At 35.3% G+C, this 22,248-nt stretch overlaps 1 pseudogene; it reads left to right on the top strand.

Moving 5' to 3' along the window:
* Positions 1-2,094: 2,094 nt before the first annotated feature.
* LOC110641570 (cyclic nucleotide-gated ion channel 18-like) lies at positions 2,095-22,246 on the top strand (annotated as a pseudogene).
* The last annotated feature ends 2 nt before the right edge of the window (positions 22,247-22,248 follow it).

Genomic DNA, 22,248 nt, shown 5'->3' on the forward strand with positions numbered 1-22,248 from the left:
CATGAATATTTTACAGATTTTTATTCTAATCCTGATACTAAGTAAATAAGGAAACTTAGGGTTTGAGTTTACTTATGTCGATTCTGATGCTTGGAACACGTTTGGAGTATTTGAAAATGGTGGGGAGAATTGTGATTTCTACATAATTCTGAAACAGTTTCTTGCCTGTCTGTTCGGCCCGAAAATGCAAATCCGAGCACTTGTCAAATTTCTGCAAAATGAAAATACCTACGCGAAGCCCACAACACTAAGAGTTAGAATAAAACATTTATGAAATTAAACATTTATCAAAATGGGCTAAAACTTCTAGGACTAAAATTAAACAAATTGCTCGACGAAAATTTGTGATCTTGGTGTCTATGGAAAGCTCTCGAGGTGTAGATGAGGTTTGGGACAAGACCTGGTCTAATTGGTGGCTGGATCAGTCGGATTTTGACAGGGAAAGTGGGACAGCACGTTGCTTGCGTAGTGAACTTTGGACGCATTTTTTAGCGTCCTGGGGTGTCTATTGGCATCGAGGAGGGCTCTTGGAGGTGTGCTGATGAGCTGGGGAGGGAGAAGCGGCAGTTGGCCAGCGAAGGGAGTAGAGAGGAGAGAGAAATCGAGGGGAAAAGGGGTGGTATCAGGGCATGCCGAAGGAGGGGAGAAAAAGAAAGAAAAGGGCCAGTCTGATTCAATTGGTCCGATCTGCTCCGATTCAATTCGATCAGTTCGATTCAAGATACTAAAAAATTAAATTTTTACTCTGCCCTGAGGCACAAAACGAGGCCTGAAAATTTCGAAAAAGATTACCGAAATCTCAAAAAAAGTTTTAGAATCCAAATATATTTTTTGTTTTGCAATGTGATTTTTAAAAATCAATGAAATTTATTATCTCTAAAAAATCAAACCTGATTTTAAAAATTCAGAAAATTTTAAATAAATTTTCAAAATATTTAATAAAATAAAATTTTAATATTTATATATAAAATAATTATATTAAAAATTTAAGGTGTTACACTTAACGCCAATAACGGTCTCTGATTTGGATAACGGTCTCTGATTTGGGTCGTTGCAAAAGTTTTTGAGGGGTTCCCAAGATTTCTCTATTATGATCGTTAAAACTATCCCCTTCTTCATTCATTCTCTTTTTTGCTACTTTGCCGGCCGGTAGCCATATAGAGTAGATCCCAAGTAACAGGAGTGAGGAGACCTTGGAGAATTCATTTGGACAACCGCGGCACGATACATGCTTGCACCCATACTCGCTTTTGACCCTGCATCGCATTGATTGCGGTGAACCAGATACAAGCCAGCCCTATAAAATACAAGAAATCCCAAAAGAAAAAAAAAAAAAAAAACACTTGGCAGCAAAATAACAGAGCACGGTTAATACTAGGAAACATCAAACTTGGACCATACGGCAGTACCTTGATTCTTTCATTGCCAAAAGTCATATTGTTTCCTCTAAAATCGTCTTCAAGGGTGGATCGAGCCATTTCACTAGCCAAGCCAGCAATGCAGTCTTACTCGTCACTCTTTTTCGGTAGAACTAATTATCGACTCAACCAAAATTTAGATTGAAAAAGTTGAGATTTGGTAATTTTATTAGTCAAATTATTTTATTATATTTTTATTCTGTTACTTATCCACGTTAGCTCCAATCATCTATGTAGTCACGGTATTAGATTTGAGGATTGTAAAGTTATCTTAATTATAATTTCTTAAAGTTTAGGTGCATAATGACCTCATAAAGAAAGCACATTGACCTACATAGCCATAAATAGACTCGACTGAGGGCTGGTTTAAAATTAAAATCGAATTGAAACCCATCAAATCTAAATTTAGCTCAAAATTTAAATGAATCAAATTAAAATTGAACAAGAACCAAATCAAACGATCTTGAGTTAAACTATCTTTTTAATTTAAAACATTAAAAAAAAACTTAAAAAAATTCTGAGTATTCAATTTAAATATAAATCGAATAAGAACTAAAACTAAAACTTGAATCATGGAGGCTCACGGTTACAGTCCTGAACCGGTTGGTGGTCCGGTATAGGGGTAGGCACTGAAGGAATTTCATTTTCTCGGCCTAAATAAAAAAATAAAAATTTTGCCATTTTACCTTACTTTCCCGCGTTCCCAATCTTTTCTCCGAAATCCGCGTGGTTCTCGCGTCTCGCGCGAAATTCTCATCTCAATCTCAACCATAACCATCATCATCACCACCACTCTATCCCTCTCCACCCTCCTTCCTCCTCCTCCTCTCTCTCTGTGCAATGATTTTTCTACTGTTTCTTCGCCTCCGAATTATCACCTTTCCTTCAAATTGCTTTCCTCTCTTTCTTCTCTCCGCGGAATCCGAATTCCGCCCAAAACTCCGCCATGGAAGATGAATAGATTCATCCCCAACCCAAATTCCAAGTTCCGCCACCTCCAGCGCTTCCGTGAACACCTCATTTCTCCGTCTCTCTCTGCCTCAAGCACTACAGCAGACGCTTACCCTCTCCTTATCCTATGGCGCTACCAGATACTCGATCCGGACAGCGACATTGTCACATATTGGAACTACGTCTTCCTCATAACTTCCATTATTGCTCTCTTTATCGATCCTCTGTTCTTTTTCCTCCCCTATGTGGGTGCCGACGGCGTCTGTTTGAGCAACGACAATCGCCTTGCTATCTTGATCACCTATTTTAGGTCTATTGCTAACGCATTCTTCTCGCTGCACATTCTCATGAAGTTCCGTACAGCTTTTGTTGCTCCGAGTTCTAGGGTTTTCGGATGGGATGAACTCGTCATGGACTCTAGGGAAATTGCCATGCGTTATCTCAAGTCCGATTTCGTTATCGATCTAGCCGCTGCGCTTCCGCTTCCTCAGATAGGCTCCATTTGAGAAATTGAGCCTAATCAGAAAGGAACTGAGACAAAAGAATCAGGTGTAGTTTGTAATAGAATAATACGGGTATGGAAAATTAATTAGGGGTTGGAAACATTGAGATAGTCTCAATTTACGCAAAACTAAAATTTTCCATTATACAGATTAGTAGCCCATGAGATGCAATGGTTATGGTCTTGGATTAATTTCTAATCTAGGACAGATTGTGGTTAGCATTGAGCGTCTCACAGATAGCAGAGCGTAGAGAAGAACCTTTATCAAACCCTGTTTTCAATTCTATAATTGCTACTTTACCATCTTCCATGGTTTAAGTGATTGTAAAACTTCTTCCTTGCAGTTTGTCATTTGGGTAGTAATTCCAGCCGCAAGAAATAATAGTGCTGATCATACTAACAGTGCATTGTCTCTCATAGTTCTTATTCAATATATTCCCAGAATTTTTGTTGTCTTCCCTTTGCATCAACGTATTGTAAAAACTACTGGCTTTGTTGCCAAGACTGCTTGGGCAGGCGCTGCATACAATCTCCTTCTTTACATGCTTGCTAGTCATGTAAGCATCAGGTCACCCCTTTTTCTTTTAAGCTTACTTTCCTTGTTTAGTTGCTAAAACTCAAATGGCTGTCAATGTTTACTTTTGTTGCAGACGTTAGGAGCTTCATGGTACCTGTTATCGCTGGGGCGGCAATTCTACTGCTGGAAGTCAGAGTGTTTAAAGGAGAATAAGTCAGGAACTTTAGGTTGCATTGAGCCTTTTCTAGATTGTAGCAGTTTGGGAAAATTTGAACGTCAATATTGGCGGAATGTCACTCATGTTCCTGCTAATTGTGACCCAAATGACAGCAATATTTTATTTCACTTTGGAATATTTTCTGGTGCTTTTACAAATGATGTTGCTACCTCACCTTTTATTAATAAGTACTTATATTGTCTGTGGTGGGGCTTAAGAAATTTAAGGTATGAGATTCAGCAAGTGCCATGTTGTAGTCTATGAACTGATAGCTTGTTTTGTATGTAGATTCTGTGCTACATTTATCCTCAGTTTGGTTTATCTTTACCTTAATTAATTTTATAAAATAACTATTATGTTTCAGTTCATCTTTTTGTTTGGCATTATTTAGGTTTATATCTTAAAGACTTCATAAATAAATATGTAATCATTCATTTCTAAATTTATTTATGTGGAAGATATCTTATTTGGATGCAAATAATCCTACATGCACCTGCATAATATACCATATGTAGTAGCATCCTATGTGGTAATGCCGCTTTGATATTTCTGGTACACATGGGATGCTTCACAAGTCAAATGCACAGGATGAGGTTAGGAATTTTTATGACATTGATATACAATCTAAGGTCATATAGGATGCTAGTCAGGGATTAAAATTTGAAAGTATAACAAGGGACTAATATAGTAGTTTAATATGTGAAGAAAAGTAGTTCGATATGGATCTAGAAAAGATCTAGTATTTGTCTACATGAATTAGGTTCAGTGATCATAGTTAAAATGGATTCCTTGGGATTCAGTATCAGCTACTCTGTCAAGAAAACAGAAAACAGAAAACAGGAGTCTTTTGCTCACAGATTGCATTAAAGGAAACTGAGAGTTCTATATGTAATTTTCTGTGACATTGGTTGAGCTGATGGTCATTCACATGAATTCAGATTTATCACTTGCAAAATCACAAGCTGCTTAGTTTTTCTTTTTGAAAGAATATTTAGAATAAATATGAAAGTGGCATTAGTTTCTGCAGTTCTAATTTCAATAATGCAATGGTAATTGCTACAAGTCAAAATTTTTTTGTATAGACATCCCACTGTAGATTATCCTTAGCAAATTTAGTCTCATGTAAGGATTCCACATATTCAATCATTTTTTCATCCTTATGTCTAAGTGATATATTGCATGTTGTTTTTCTTATGATTTTGATTTTATTGTTCATGGTGAAACATCCTTCTTATTCTGTTGGCAGCTCATATGCACAAACTTTGGAGACAAGCACATTTGTTGGTGAGAACATCTTCTGCATCATTACATGTATTCTTGGTTTAGTTCTCTCAGCACAGTTGATTGGCAACATGCAGGTACATCATACTACCTCCACAATTTCATTGTTATTGTTACTGTAATACCTGGTATGGTAGCCATCCATAATTAGCATGGAAGATTTGCAGTGCAATAGATGTGTGGACTTGTTTGGCACATGCATCTACAAGAAACAGAAAACTAATTACTACCTAATATGTAAAAATGATAGATTGTTTGTCTCTCTCTCTCTCTCTCTCTCTCTCTCTCTCTCTCTCTCTCTCTCTCTCTCAATTTTCTGGGTGCATCTATGATTATTAATTTGAAAAGTTTAAGTCCTCAAGGTGACAAGAGTCAAATGTATGATTTACTGTTATTGGCAGAGTCGTGTCTCTAATCAGCTATTTTTAAAGTTGTTTCTGAAATTTATTATGCAAAGCCAAAGTTAGCTAAAATGATTGTATAGAGTGAATCAACTTGGTAAGGGGAAATTACCTAGAGGGAGTAATGAGAAAAAAAAACAATACACACACAATTTATTTACCAAAAGGGGGTGGGAAGTGCTGAGTTGGCAGAGAGAGAGAGGCAGACTTTAGCATAAGTAGCGACTAAGGGGTAAAAAAAAATATTTACAAGGACTGAAATGAAAAAAAAAATTGTTAGAAGGGCAGTGGCAGTAGGTGCTACCCAAGGTAGTGACCAGTTGCCAGATTCTCCTCTCTCGGTCAGCACGCATGGACTAGACTGAAATATAATTAATTTTGGACTGAAATGTAATTTGCTGGACTGAAATGAAAAAAAAAATTGCAGAATGTGCAGGCAGCACCCAACTGCCAGATTATCCAGTCTTCTCTTAGTCAGCGCGCTGTGTTGTCTTATCCCGATCAGTGTGTTGATCAGGTAGACTCTAGGATAAGTAGCGACTAAGTAAAAAAAAAGATTTACATTATAAATTGTAAGAAATGCTATTTTTACATGTGAAGATGTCAATTCCACGTTATGGTACTGGGTACTGGGATGGTGATATTATTATGGGTGATGGATACGATTATTGTGAGGGTAGATCAGCTGTGCTAAGTATTGATTGTAGATTAAAATTTGTAAATCTCGTGATAGGCATAGTACGAACAATTTCCCTGGTAGAACAACGCGAATTCATTGAGCGTATCATTTTTAGGAAACTCAAACTAAACAGAGGTGTTTTGAATTGGGCTTGCATAAAATTGAGGAATGATGATGACGTTATCAATAATGTTTAATTTTATTGGGCAAATAGGAGGTATGGAATCGATAAAACTTTTTTTTTTTACTTAGTCGCTACTTATACTATAGTCTACCTAATCAACACACTGATCAGGACAAGATGACACAGCGTGCTGACCGAGAGAATACTGGAGAATCTGGCAGCTGGGTGCTGCCTTTGGTAGCACCTACTGGCTGCCTGTGCATTCTGCCCTTTTTTTTTATTTCAGTCCAGCAAATTGCATTTCAGTCTAGTCCACGCGCGCTGACCGAGGCAGAAGAATTTGGCAGTTGGTCATTACCTTGGGTGGCACCTAATGCCACTGCCCTTCTGCCAACTTTTTTCTTCATTTCAGTCCTTGTATTTTTTTTTTTAACCCCTTAGTCGCTACTTATACTAGAGTCTGCCTCTCTCTCTCCGCCAACTCAGCACTTCCCATCCCCTTTTGGTAAATAAATTATATGTAACCCCCTTTTGGTATTTTTTTTCCCTCATTACTCCCTCTGTGTAATTTCCCCACTTGGTAATGGATAAAGGACCAAAGGAATACGAGGATGTGGTTCCAATTACCATTTATCATAACCTTTTTTGTAGGAAACATTAATATAGGTGTTGTTGAAAAACATGTTTGTTACCAACTACCAAATAACATGTTATATTTTTTTGAATGTTCATCCTGAATGATTATTTCTGTGCTAGATCCTTGATGTAGAACAAACAAAGAACAAAGAATAGATGAGAACCAATCTTTCGAAAAGAGAACTAATTCTTAATAATTTCATTTAATGTTAATAATAATCATAGTCAAAGCTACTGAATAATAGAAAATTAACTCTATTTATAGAGCTTACAACTCTAATCAAATTAGGAATAGAAACCCTAATTCAACTCTAATTAGGAATACTAAATAAGATAAATTAAGAAATAATAGACTTAAGAATAATAAAATTCGTAAATAATAAAACTTTTTAAATTTCTTAATTCTATAATAATTAAAATTTCTAAATAAAATTTTAAGCTTCCTATTCTGCATTATTCTCCTTTGGTTGGAAAAAAAACTCATCCTCGAGTCTTGAAGTACTGAATGATTACAAACCAGATACGGAGAACACACAGTACAATTTTCTTGGACGGTAGCAACAAAATTGATTGGAAAAAGTTTACACTCTCTTTTGTATTCTTGGAGACATCTGGATAGGTAAAATCAATAAAAATAATTGTTGAAAAGCCCTTAGGAACAAGATTCCAATTTTCAAATTCTTTTGTTGGCTTCACAAGTTGATTTTCTTCAATTCAATTGGAGTTTCCCCTGCTTGACCAACTCCATGCTCTGGAATAAGCTCTTCAATAGTTAAAGGTTCAACAATCAAAATTTTGGATCTTTCAATTTCAGACTTTTCAAACTTAGCTTCTTCAGGTTGTTTGTTTTGTTTCTCATTTTTATTTTCAAGTTGCTCTGCGAATTTTTCTTTTCGTTCATCTTCAAAGTCAAGCTTCTTTTCTTGCTTTATAGCTTTAATTTCTTCTTTAAGTTTTTGCACAGCTACCAATAACTTATTAAGCTCTATTTTTGATAACTCATCAACCTGTACTTCTACTTTTGATAACTTATCAAGCTGTACTTTCAAGTTTTTCACACCTGAAATCACAAGTTTTTTTATACATTCTTCAAGGTCTCTTTCCTTAACTTGAAAGAATTATTGTAAATTTTGATATTCCCTTTCCTTATCTAGTAAAATCTGTCTAACTTCTCGATATTCACTATGTAAGAAAGAACATCTTTCACGATCACGTATATAACTATAATTATCAATCCAATGACATAGAGATATTAGTAATAATTAATTTCTTCGAAAACATTTTTGTAGTAATTGATCTCCTCTTCTAGGCTTTCAATATAAGTTTCCATGGCATTTGAATTAAGAAAACATACTTTGAGAAAAAAAAACTCAGAATTCAGCTTTTAAGAGTTGTTTCTGCTGAAAATGAGCTATAAAATCAAATGCAGGATGTCGAACTTAGCAAGAGAAACTCTTAAAATTTTGCTGATGTGGCAGTGATGACATGGCAGTGATGGTAGGTGATGTGGTGTTGAAGTGACAAGCTGATGTGGCTATGTGATGTGGGTTGTTGCTGGGGCCAAATCTGTTGCTTGTAGGCTCACAATAAGGCTGGGTGAGCTTGTTGGGTGTGGAAGCTGATTCAAATACCCGATCTGTCGGGTTAAAGCTCTAGGGGCGTCGGACTGAAGTTCCAACGATGCGAAGAGACAAATCAGCTGATAGCGAGTTGCGGGGCTCTTCTGATTTTTGACTTTTTTTTTTTTTTGAACCGTAGACAGTAAGGAAAATTTTTGAAGGACAAAAACACCAGTGGGAATCTAAGGAATGGGAAGACTTGAATGGGAAGTCTGGTAATTTTGCAAAAAGTGATGGAAATTTAGCTCGATCTTAGGCTCTGATACTAAAATTGATGTAGAACAAACAAAGAAAAAAGAATAAATAAGGACCAATCATTGGAAAAGAGAATTAATTTTTAATAATTTTATTTAATCTCAATAATAATCATAGTCAAAGCTACTAAATAATAGAAAATTAGCTCTATTTATAGAGTTTATAAACCTACTCAAATTAGGAATAAAAACCCTAATTCAACTCTAATTAGAAATACTAAATAAGATAAATTAAGAAATAATAGACCTAATAATAATAAAATTTGTAAACAATAAAAACTCTTTAAAATTTCTAATTCTATAAAAATTAAAATTCCTAAATAAAATTTTAAGCTTCCTATTCTGTGTTAATCCCATTTATATTCCATGATGAGGAAAATTCAAAAACATGAGGAAAGTTGAACTGCTGGAAAGTTGGCTCTCCCACTCTATTCTATGCTTTCCATGTATTGGTTAGTGGATTCCACGGCACTTAAAGTGGTAAACATGGAGAGGCCTATTGATAACACTCTATTGCAATGACTTTGTAGCACTAGATTACTCGGAATATGATTCTGAAGTGTTTGGGCATTTGGATGACTGCATTTGTCTGGATTGCTCTTCAATAAAGGCAGCGGGAATATAGTGGCTTTTAACAAAGCCGTATTGGAATGTTCTAGATAACCTGTTTTTTAACTGATTCAGGCAACTGAAGGTTTTCATGCTCTGTTATCAAAGACTTGTCCAATGCCATTGCTGAAGCATAAAAAAAAAATTGCAACATTGGATTTCTCTCATAATTATGATAGTAATCAAGCTGGGATGGTTTAGGAGAATGGATGAAAAATTGATTCAAAATTTCAGCTTTACTCCAACCCAGTCCAATGTTATGTTATATGATATTACAGTTTGAAGTTCTTCAAGGAGATCTTTGTTATTGATTTGATTTCCCAATGAAAAGCGGAAAAGAAATAAAAATTTTAAATTTATTTGTGTCTATGTGGAGAATTGAATTATTATAATTTATCTTTTTGATTTAATTTTTTAGAGGAAAGTTGGCGTCCAGGTTATAAATGTGCTAAGATTAGGTTCAAGTTTTCAAAGAGTTCCTTGTGTTCATTTATTCAATTTCTCACTACGTGGACAACAACCACAATTTGTTTTTGATGTGTTTTGGAGTATGTAAGCTTATTTTTGCTGATAGATTATCGTTATAAATGAAAATGGTTGCATATACTAGTTTTGATAATTATTTTCTTGTTCCCTTTGTTGAAGACTAATTTGCAGTCTATGACGGTGAGAGTTGAAGAGTGGAGGATTAAGCGAAGAGATACAGAGGAGTGGATGAGGCATCGCCAATTACCTCCAGATTTGCAGGAACGCGTACGTCGGTTTGTTCAGTACAAATGGCTTGCTACGAGAGGAGTTCATGAAGAATCTATATTGCATTCACTGCCATTGGATCTTTGACGAGAAATTCAGCAACATTTATGTCTGGCCCTTGTTCGTCGTGTATGTTATTGTTGACCCCGTGTAGCTCAAAATGAGCATTGATTTTGATGATAACAAAACTCAAAGGGAATCTATCTAACCCAACTTTAAAGTGATGTGTAGATTCTTTGTCTTACTCATAAAGAATTCTTGAAGTTACATCTAAGGAGAAAGGATACTCAAAGGTATTTCAAGACAAATTCAAAATGAGAAAAGAACAAGACTATGAAAGCCAAGACTCAAAAAAAAGGTATGAAAGTCAGAATTAGAGATTGAGTCTTAGGTCTTATGTGAAAAGAATAGATGGGTATTTAGTCAAATGGAGCTCAAAAATGAAATTTTATTTTTTGATTACTTCTTCTCATCATGACCTTGGACACTACTATTGGAATATTTTTAATAAGGTTTAAATCATTTTATTCAATATTGCAAGTTGAGACATGCAGCTGTTGACTTAGTTTGCTAACTGGTTTGCTAAAATTTTTAGTTTGCTAATGTGTTTGCTAAAAACATTAGTTTACTAACCAGTTTACTGACTGCTACTAAAATTTATTAGTTTGCTAAATGATCAGAGCTGCTCAACTTCGCACAAAAGGACAAAATAACGGCCATTTTGTCTTGGGCAGTGTGTATAACGTTCCAAAAAGGTTTTAAACAGTCTAAAATGATTTGGGACTATAAATACATCTTCTTTACTTCATTTACACTTGATGAAAGCTTACATTTGAACTCCAACTTTGATTTTTCATTTATTGTTTTCATTCAAGAGCTTTAAAGTCTTTGAGCTACATTGGCAAATCAACTAATCTCTTCTTTGTATTTTGATTTGTATTGAGTAAGAGTGAGTATTACAACATTGAATTGCATTTAAGAGAGGTTGTACAAGCACCTATTGAAGCTTGAGAGAGTAAGTGCTTGAGATAGCACTTGTGAAGGTTTCAAGCTACCTTGGTAAAAGCTTGGTGTTGAAAAGTTGTAAAGGGCTTTTGGTCTCTTGTCTTCAATAGAGCAAATAGTGGAGAGAAGACTCAAAGAGGGTTCTTTGAGAGAGTGGATGTAGGCTAGTTAAGCCGAACCACTATAAAAATCATTGTGTTCAATCTCTCTAACTTTGACCTCCTTACTTTTGTGCAATTTAAATTTTTCCTTTTATACATGATATTGATGGTTGAATAGATTGAATTGATAAACTTGAGGACATATTGAGTGAGTTGAGAAATTAGTTGTATATTGTATGATGCATGTTCTGTTAGATAATACTATAAATAGTGATTGAGGCTTGAATTGCAACTTAGGAATTCATTGTTGAAACACATATTACTTTCATTATATGTAGAGAAGCACCTAGTTGAACAAAGCCACAATTTTTCATTAGGCTACAATCAAGGGCCGAAAAATTGTTAAAGTCCAATTCACCCCCCCCTCTTAGACTATTTTGGGACAACAAATTGGTATCAGAGCTTGTCTCTCTTGCTTAGAGTGTTACAACCTTAGAGTGATCCATAATGGCCGGTTCATCTAGCAATACTGCCGGTATATCCGCACCACTAGCTGAAGGCTACTCAATTACTAGACTACCACTTTTCAATGGCACTAATTATTCATTTTGGAAAGTAAGAATGAGAAATTTCATACAATCTGTAGATATTGATGTATGGAGAATTATTAAAAATGGTCCATATGTTCCTCAAAAGAATGGTCCAGGAACTACAAAAGTTCCAAAACATGAAGATGAATATGATGACAATGATTGGAAGAAAATTTCTATAAATGCTAAAGCTATTAATATTTTGCATTGCTCACTTGACCTTAATGAATACAATCGTGTTTCAGGATGTCAATCTGCTAAGGAGATTTGGGATAAGCTTGAAGTCACTTATGAAGGAACGGATGTCGTCAAAGAGTCCAAAGCAAACCTTCTTATTCGAGATTATGAGTTATTCGAAATGAGGCCAGGAGAATCAATTGCGGATATGAGTACAAGGTTTACCGATCTTGTAAATCTTCTCAAAGCACTTGGTAAAAAATTTGAGGAAGCTGAACTTGTGAAGAAAATTCTTAGATCACTTCCAAAATCTTGGGAAGCAAAAACAACAGTTATCCAAGATACTAAGGATTTCAAAACATTCACTTATGATGAACTCATTGGATCTCTCATTGCACATGAAATGGTATATAAAAAAGATGAAGTTGAAAATGAGCAAAAGAAGAAGAAAAGCATTGCTCTCAAGTCAAACAAGGATGAAGATAAGAAGAAAGGAGTTGCATTCAAAGTTGACTCAAGTGACAACTCAAGTGCTTCAAGTGATGATGATGATGAAATGGCTATGCTTGCAAGAAAATTCAAAAGAGCTTTCAAGAAGGGAGGAAGCAAATACAAGAAATTCTTGAAAAAGTATACTCCCAAGGATAAACATTTCAGAGATTCAAAAGAAGAAGTTGTATGTTATGAGTGTCACAAACCTGGACATATCAAGCCCAAATGTCCATTACTCAAAAAGAAGAAAGGAAAAGAAGATAGGAGCAAGAAAGCTATGAAAGTAGTATGGAGCAACAGTGAAGAATCTTCAAATGATGAATCAAGTGACAAAGAAACTGCTCTTCTTTGTATGATGGCACTTGAAGAGAAAGTCGAGAGTTCACAAAAGGAAGAAGAAAGTGACAATGAGGTAAATTCTTATGAATCTCCTAATGTAGAAGAACTTGAACTTGCATTTGCTAGAGTATATGATGAATATAGAAATTACAAGAGAAAGTGCACTAAAATGAATTTAGAAATTGAATCATTGAGATCACAAAATATTGCCATGTCCAATGTGCATAAAGAAAATGAATTTTACAAAGGACAAATTGCTTTGTTTAAAGAACTAGATTTAGAGTTGAAAATCTCAAAAGAAACTTGTGAAATGTTCATTGAGAAAAATAAAGTTCTTAAAACTAAAGTAGAATCCTTGACAAATGATTTGGCTAAATTTAAAAAGGAAAAGAAACTCTAGATATACTTCTTGGAAACCAAAGAATTTCAAATGAAAAGTATGGAATTGGTTCTGATGGTTTCATGAACTATGACAAATATAAGAATCATTTCATTAAAGCATCTACATCTTCCTTGCCTAATGTTACATGTTATTATTGCAACAAAAGAGGTCATATGATTAGTTCTTGTGCATTTAGGAAAGGTCGTCTTAAGGTAAAGAAGGTATGGGTACCAAGGGGAACCTTACCTAAGGCCACTAACCCCCAAGGACCCAAAGTTGCTTGGGTACCTAAAGCTTAATGATTAAATTTCAGGTTTGTTTCAAAGGGATGAAGGAAAGTGATAAATGGCATATAGATAGTGGTTGTTCAAAGCACATGACCCGTGAAAAGGAAAAGTTTTCAAAAATCACAATGACAGATGGATGATATGTAAAATTTGGAGATAAAGGAAAAGGAAAAATAATTGAAAATGGCACAATTGGAACCAAACCTTGTATTGAAGATGTGTCGCTTGTTGAAGGATTGAAATACAACTTGCTAAGTGTAAGCCAACTGTGTGATAAAGGTTTTGAGGTAAAGTTTACTTTTTCTCTATGTACAATCAATAACTTAGATAATGACACACTGTTCATTGCAAATAGATCCAATAATGTTTACTTGCTTGACATGTATAATTTTGAAACTAATCATGGTACATGTCTAGTATCTCTTGATAACTCTAGTTATTTGTGGCATAGAAGACTGGGTCATGCAAGCATGCATGCTCTCTCAAAATTGTCTAAGAAAGAATTTGTTAATGGTCTTCCTAAGATTAATTATGAAAATGAATTTCAATGTAGAGCATGTGCACTAGGAAAGCATACTAGAGCATCTTTTAAATAAAACAATATTGTGTCTACCACTAGGCCATTAGAATTGCTTCATCTTGATTTATTTGGACCCGTAACTCCTACTAGTCTTGGTGGGAAGTCATATGCTTTAGTTATTGTTGATGACTATTCAAGATATACATAGACATTTTTTCTTGCTCACAAAGATGAAACTTTTGAAAAATTCACCTCTTTTAGTAAAATGGTTCAAAATGAAAAAGGCTTTTGCATCTCATCTATAAGAAGTGACCATGGAACTGAATTTGAAAATCATTTATTTGAGAAATATTATGATAAATATGGAATCAACCATAATTTTTCAGCTCCTAAAATATCACAACAAAATGGGGTAGTAGAAAGGAAAAATAGGACTTTACAAGAAATGACTAGAACTATGTTGAGTGAAAATAATTTGCCAAAGTGCTTTTGGGTTGAAGCTGTCAATACATCTTGCTATGTTTTGAATAGAGTTTTGATTAGACCAATTTTGAAAAAGACCCCTTATGAGCTATGGAAAGGAAGAAAACCAAATATCTCATATTTCAAAGCATTTGGTTGTAAGTGTTATATTTTAAATAACAAGAAAGATAACTTAAAGAAATTTGATGCTAAATCCGATGAAGGAATCTTTCTTGGGTATTCAACAAAGAGTAAAGCCTATAGAGTATTCAATAGAAGAACTTTAGTTATTGAAGAAACTATTCATGTTTTGTTTGATGAGACTAACCCTTCTATTAGAAGGAAAAATGTTTGTGATGATAACAATGAGCAGGTATTTGGAAAAGAAAATATAATATCAAGTCAATAAACGGAACAAATTGATGACAAAGATGAAGAAACTCAAGGAGATACTACAATAGATGTCCATAATGCCAATGATGATCAAATCAATGAAGGAATGCCAAATTTGAAAGAATTACAAGTAAATGAGCCCCAATATGAAGATTTACCTAAAGAATGGAGATTCCATAGAAATCATCCCCAAGAAGACATTATTGATGATCCATCTCAGAGGATGATGACTAGAGCACAATTGAGAAGATATTTTGGTAATGTTGCTTTTGTTTCACAGATTGAACCTAAATGTTTTGAAGATGCTCAAAATGATGAAAGTTGGATTCTTGCCATGCAAGAACTAAATCAATTTGAGAGAAATAAAGTTTGGAATTTAGTGCCTATACCAAAAGATCATTTTATCATTGGTACTAAATGGGTTTTTAGAAACAAAATGGATGAAAAAGGCAATGTTGTCAGGAACAAAGCTAGACTAGTGGCTCAAGGCTACAACCAAGAGGAAGGAATTGATTTTGATGAAACCTTTGCACCGGTTGCTAGAATTGAAGCTATTAGAATGTTGTGTGCCTTTGCATGTTACAAGGATTTTTTGCTTTACCAAATGGATGTCAAGAGTGCATTTTTAAATGGTTATATTGATGAGGAAGTGTATGTTGCACAACCTCCGGGCTTTGAAAATCATGAGCATACAAATCATGTTTATAAACTTACTAAAGCTTTATATGGTTTAAAATAAGCTCCTAGAGCATGGTATGAAAGGCTTAGTAAATTCCTTTTACAAAATGATTTCCAAAGAGGCAAAGTGGACACAACACTTTTTGTTAAAAAGCATCATAATGATATGCTCATTGTGCAAATTTATGTTGATGATATAATTTTTGGTGCTACTAACGAATCTCTTTGCAAGAAATTTTCTAAGATTATGCAGAATGAATTTGAAATGAGCATGATGGGTGAGCTCACATTCTTCCTTGGACTTCAAATTAAGCAAATGAAAGATGGCATCTTCATAAATCAATCAAAGTACATCAAGGATATGCTAAAGAAATTTAAAATGGAAGATTTGAAGAGCATGGGCACTCCTATGAGTTCAACAATAAAAATGGACAATGATGAAAAAGGTAAAGAAGTGGATACCAAGCTTTATAGAGGTATGATTGGCTCTCTTTTGTACCTTACTGCATCTAGACCAGACATACACTTTAGTGTTTGTATGTGTGCAAGATTTCAATCATGTCCTAAAGAATCCCATCTAAGTGCAGTTAAAAGGATCTTTAGATATCTCATTGGCACACACTCAATTGGTTTATGGTATCCAAAATGTGAATCATTTAATGTTATTGGTTATAGTGATTCCGATTTTGCTGGAAGTAGATTGGATAGAAAAAGTACTTCAGTTACTTGTCAATTTCTTGGTCTTGCACTAGTTTTTTGGCACAGTAAGAAACAAACTTCAGTAGCTTGATCTATAGCTGAGGCAGAATATATAGCTGCTGGTAGTTGTGTTGCTCAAATTTTATGGATGAAACAACAATTGGAAGATTTTGGTTTAAAATATAATCTTGTTCCAATTAGGTGTGACAACACAAGTGCCATAAACTTGATCAAAAATCCAGTCTAACATTCAAGAACAAAACATATTGAGATCAGACATCATTTTATTAGAGATCATGTTCAAAATGGAAATATCAAAATAGAGTTTGTTGTCTCTGAAAATCAACTTGCTGACCTTTTTACAAAACCACTTAATGAAGAAACCTTTTGTAAAATTAGAAGGGAAATTGGTATGTGTGAACCACTTGCTTGAAATTTAAGTCATAGTAATCTCATATATTTGCATTTTATCCAATGTGTGAGTGATTTGCTGCGATATAAGTTTGCTGAGAAATCTCTAGAGAACATTAGCTAACTTGTTTGTGTACTCGAGAAATTAGTTTACTAAGTTGTATGCTAATGTTGCGTGACTAAAATTAGTTTGCTATATCATGTACTGTTCAAATTTCAAACCAAAAGGCGATTGTGCTTGAAATTCTCTGCGTGTCCAGCAATGCACTTATCTTTTCACATTTGATATCACATTCTCAGTGCTGTGTCAGACATGTAGAAATATATATTTGTGCATATAAAGATAGATAGACTTGTTTGAAATAAAAAAAAAAAAAAGGTTCAGATAAAGTACACTGGAATAGAAAAGCGTGGGACTCAAGAGAACTTAAATCCTCTGCCACAAGAAACCGTCACCTTCTCTCTCCTCTGCATTGATTCACGACATTTCACCTCCAAAACAAACCCATTTTCTTTCCGGCAAAACAAACCCATTCTCATCTATCCGCTCATCTCTCTTTTCTCTTCTTCGTTCTTCACTTACCGAAAAGCCATTGTCAGATTTCACCATTTTTTTTTGTGTTGATGGCTCGCGCAAAACACAAATCCCCTGTTGCTGCTGTTGCTTCGTCATCCTCATCAGCCTCCGACGATATCCCTGTCGCCACAATACGAAAGAAATTGAAGGGAAAGAAGAACTTACCTGAATCGAAATCAACCAGTGCATATTCCGACCCATCCACGCCTGTCGAACCCACTGTATCGGCACCAGAAAAGAAAAAGAAGCGAAAAGTGCGAGGGATTGGTACCAAACGCAAAAATGGCGCTGCCAAATCTTCGGGCTCAGTGGATAAGGCGCTGCTAGATTGTAAATTTATCAAATGGGAGTACTTTGGTCAGGTAAATTTTCGATTCAAAGAACTTTTTGAGTTTCAAGGATGGATGGATGTTTGTGAATGTACACATGCATATTACCCTAGGCTTGTTCAAGATTTCTATAGGTCTTTAAGAACAGTTGATGATGAGGACAAATTTGAGGTTGTTTTGAATGACGGTGTATATGGTGTCTCTGTTGAAATGATAGCTACGGCTTTGAACTTGCCTAATGATAGAAATAAAATTTCCACACATAAGGATGTTGCTAGGGTGGCAGGCTTTAATTTGGTTGAGTTAGAAAACGAAGTGTTTCCCGCTAACACTGCCACAAATGAAAAGTCCACTAGCACAAAAGCTTTTCAACATATCAAAATCATTCACAGTATGGTGAACTACATTTTCTGTCCTAAATCTGGTAGCTATGGTTATTTGAGTCACCTGGACATGTGTATTATGTGGCACATTGTTAACAAAGTAAGGATGAATTTGGCTTATTTGATTTTCAAGAACATGTGCAAAGCTTATGGGATTGGAAAACTGCCTTATGCACATCTCTTGACTGCTGTGTTTAAAGAGCTGAATATAAATGTCTTTAAGGAAAGTTCTAGGACTGATTTGATTGTGCTTAGAGAAATTCACTCTGACACTGATGGAAGAAAGAAAAGGTTTGAAAAGGGTGGTTCTTCCTTAGCTAAGGTAGGTTCCGATTCTACAAATGAATTTATGAGTGAGCTTCAAGGGCTAAAAGCTGCTGTTAATGATCAGTTTAGCTCAACTCATCAGTCCATTGAACTTTTGAGAAAATTTGTGGATGTGGTTGACTACAAAGTGAGTCACCTGCTTACTCAAAATGAGGAATTAAAAAGGCTAATTGTGGATCTTCAGCAGGCCAAGGAAACTGGTTTCCCAACTAAAGTTGAGGCTGCTACTCAAGTCTTTGCTGATCAGGGTGAAAGTAATAAGGTTGGCGAGTCTCCAGCTGCTGTGGCACATGAAAGTGACCAAGTAGCTGAACCTGAGCTTGAACCTGCAGTAGAAGCCCCTGTTGAGCATGCTAGTGACCAGGTCATTGAACCTAAAATTGGTCCTACAATTGGTGTACCTACTGAGCATGATGGTGAAAAGGTTGTAGAACCTGAAGGTGAGCTACCTGTTGAACCTCCAAGTGCACCACCTGTTGAAACTGCTGCTGCCCCTACGCAACAGAAGGAAGCTTCTCTAAAGGATCACCAAGCGAGTGCTCCATCTCAACTATCTGCAGCTGCTGCCCCTGCAGCCAAGAAAGGTAGAAAAAGAACTAAGTCGACTGTATCAAATCCCTACCAATCCCTAGCTGCTGCTCTTCAACCACCATCTGATGAAGATGAGCCACAGAAGGATAATCAATTGGCTGACCAAGAATCTCAGCCTCCTGCTGCTAAACCAACCAGGAAGAAGTTGATGCCTTCCAAATCCACTCGCAAAAGCAAAAGACTAAAATGATTCCCATCTAATCTGGATTTTTAGTTTCCTATATGCAATTTTAGTTTATTAGTCTGTTTGCTACTATTGGTTTTTAGTTTGCTACTGTTCCCCTTACTGCGTTTACATTTGGGCTAACATGATTCTTTTTGGGTTATTTTCTCCTGTTTCCTTTTTTATTGATGACAAAAAAGGGGAGAATAGGATGGATATGGATGAGTATTTATACTTTTGTTGATGGATATGGATATGTGAATAGGATGGATATGGATATGTGAATATGTGTTTATAGGATGGATATGGATATGTGTTTTTTACTTGTGTTTATACTTGTGACAAATGGAAGTATGTTTATATGAATATTATTTTTTGAGAATATTGTGAATATGCCTTATAGCATAAACTCAGGGGGAGCTTATGTACAGAAAATAGATTTCTTGGAAATTATGTGCATATATTTAGGGGGAGCTTTTTCGGTATACTATACTGCTTGGATTCACATACTCACATACATTTTCACACACTTTTATTTTTGATTGTTGATTCAATTGAGTTTTGTCATCATCAAAAAGGGGGAGATTGTTGACCCCGTGTAGCTCAAAATGAGCATTGATTTTAATGATAACAAAACTCAAAGGGAATCTATCTAACCCAACTTTAAAGTGATGTGTAGATTCTTTGTCTTATTCATAAAGAATTCTTGAAGTTACATCTAAGGAGAAATGATACTCAAAGGCATTTCAAGACAAATCCAAAATGAGAAAAGAACAAGACTATGAAAGCCAAGACTCAAAGAAAAGGTATGAAAGTCATAGAATTAGAGATTGAGTCTTAGGTCTTATGTGAAAACAATAGATGAGTATTTAGTCAAATGGAGCTCAAAAATGAAATTTTATTTTCTGATTACTTCTTCTCATCATGACCTTGGACACTACTATTGGAACATTTTTAATAAGGTCTAAATCATTTTATTCAATATTGCAAGTTGAGACATGCAGTTGTTGACTTAGTTTGCTAACTGGTTTGCTAAAATTTTTAGTTTGCTAATGTGTTTGCTAAAAACATTAGTTTACTAACCAGTTTATTGACTGCTACTAAAATTTCATTAGTTTGCTAAATGATCAGAGCTGCTCAACTTCGCACAAAAGGACAAAATAACGGTCATTTTGTCCTGGGCAGTGTGTAAACGTTCCAAAAAGGTTTTAAACGGTCTAAAATGATTTGGGACTATAAATACACATTCTTTACTTCATTTACACTTGATGAAAGCTTACATTTGAACTCCAACTTTGATTTTTCATTTATTGCTTTCATTCAAGAGCTTTAAAGTCTTTGAGCTACATGGGCAAATCAACTCATCTCTTCTTTATATTTTGATTTGTATTGAGTAAGAGTGAGTGTTACAACATTGAATTGCATTTAAGAGAGGTTGTACAAGCACCTATTGAAGCTTGAGAGAGTAAGTGCTTGAGATAGCACTTGCGAAGGTTTCAAGCTACCTTGGTAAAAGCTTGGTGTTGAAAAGTTGTAAAGGGCTTTTGGTCTCTTGCCTTCAAAAGAGCAAATAGTGGAGAGAAGACTCAAAGAGGGTTCTATGAGAGAGTGGATGTAGGCTAGTTAAGCCGAACCGCTATAAAAATCATTGTGTTTGATCTCTCTAACTTTGATCTCCTTACTTTTGTGCAATTTAAATTTTTCCTTTTATATATGATATTGAATGTTGGTTGAATAGATTGAATTGATAAACTTGAGGACATATTGAGTGAGTTGAGAAATTAGTTGTATATTGTATGATGCATGTTCTGTTAGATAATGCTATAAATAGTGATTGAGGCTTGAATTGCAACTTAGGAATACATTGTTGATACACATATTACTTTCATTATATGTAGAGAAGCACCTAGTTGAATAAAGCCACAATTTTTCATTAGGCTACAAGCAAGGGCCAAAAAATTGTTAAAGTCCAATTCACCCCCCCTCTTGGACTATTTTGGGATAACAGTTATTTATCCTGGTTTCTTTTTCTGATATATTGTTGATGATTTAATATTTAGAGGATAATACACCTGAAATAGCTGTGTGAACCATCAGTAAATATAGCTGTTTGCGATTCAAGAAAGGTGTTCTGTTACACGCACCACATATACTTGGATTTTTGTTCAGCTGAAGTATCTCCATAAGTGCAAAGATGTATGTTGCTAGTCAACCTGGAACTTGCTTCTTTGCACCTGGGAGGCATATTCCCCATTGAGGTTGCAATTGTAGCAAGTACACGGCTAATTCATTTGTAACCCTCATCCTGACTTTGATATGACAGAATATTTTTCTTGGTTAGTTTACATGATCATCTGATCTCTTTAAAGGAATCATCATGCAGCATGGATAGATTGCCATTTATTCTCTAAAAATATTCTTAAATCCATATTTTCCTTCTTTCATTGCATAGGTCCCATTTTTCTCACAAATGGATGAACAGCTACTTGATGCCATATGTGAACGCCTTGTCTCTTCTTTGAGTACTCAGGGAACCTATATATTTCAAGAAGGTGATCCAGCAAATGAGATGCTTTTTATAATTAGAGGACAATTGGAGAGCTCAACGACTAATGGAGGAAGATCTGGATTCTTCAACTCCATCACCCTTAGACCTGGTGACTTCTGCGGTGAGGAATTATTGACATGGGCCTTAATGCCCAATTCTAGTGGAAACCTGCCTTCTTCAACTAGGACTGTCAGAGCTCTTTCTGACGTCGAAGCTTTTGCACTTCAAGCTGAAGAACTTAAATTTGTTGCACAACAATTCAAGAGACTTCAAAGCAAGAAGCTACAGCATGCTTCAGGCACTATTCTCACCAATGGAGGACATGGGCTGCTTGCTTGATTCAATCTGTTTGGAGAAGATGTCAGAAAAGAAGGATGGCCAAAGAGTTGGCTGCAAGAGAGAGCCTCGCTTACATTTCAATCCCAGAGGAAAGGTATTACCATTGCAATGAGCTAGCAGATGGAGATTACGGGAACGTGAGTGGTGAGAGGTTATCAATCGACGATGCAAACAATGTTCAGCATCTAGAAGCCACAATTTTGGCTTTAAAATTTGCTGCAAATACTAGAAGAGGGACTCATCAGGAAGTTAAAGTTGATTCTGCGTCCTCCAGCTTAAAGATGCCCCAGTTGTTTAAACCTGATGAGCCTGATTTCTCTGTGGACCGAGAAGATGTTTAATTAGTAAAAACAACAAATCAGAAACTGAAAAAAAGAACTAATGAGAAAATAGCTGGGAACTTGTATGATATTTATGTAAATTCAAATGCATATCTAGACTAATATTGATAATCACATTCTCCAATTCAATAGAGTGAAAATTATTCGCCAAGA

Source organism: Hevea brasiliensis, chromosome 18, assembly GCF_030052815.1.
Source record: "Hevea brasiliensis isolate MT/VB/25A 57/8 chromosome 18, ASM3005281v1, whole genome shotgun sequence".
NCBI classification, from domain to species: Eukaryota; Viridiplantae; Streptophyta; class Magnoliopsida; order Malpighiales; family Euphorbiaceae; genus Hevea; species Hevea brasiliensis.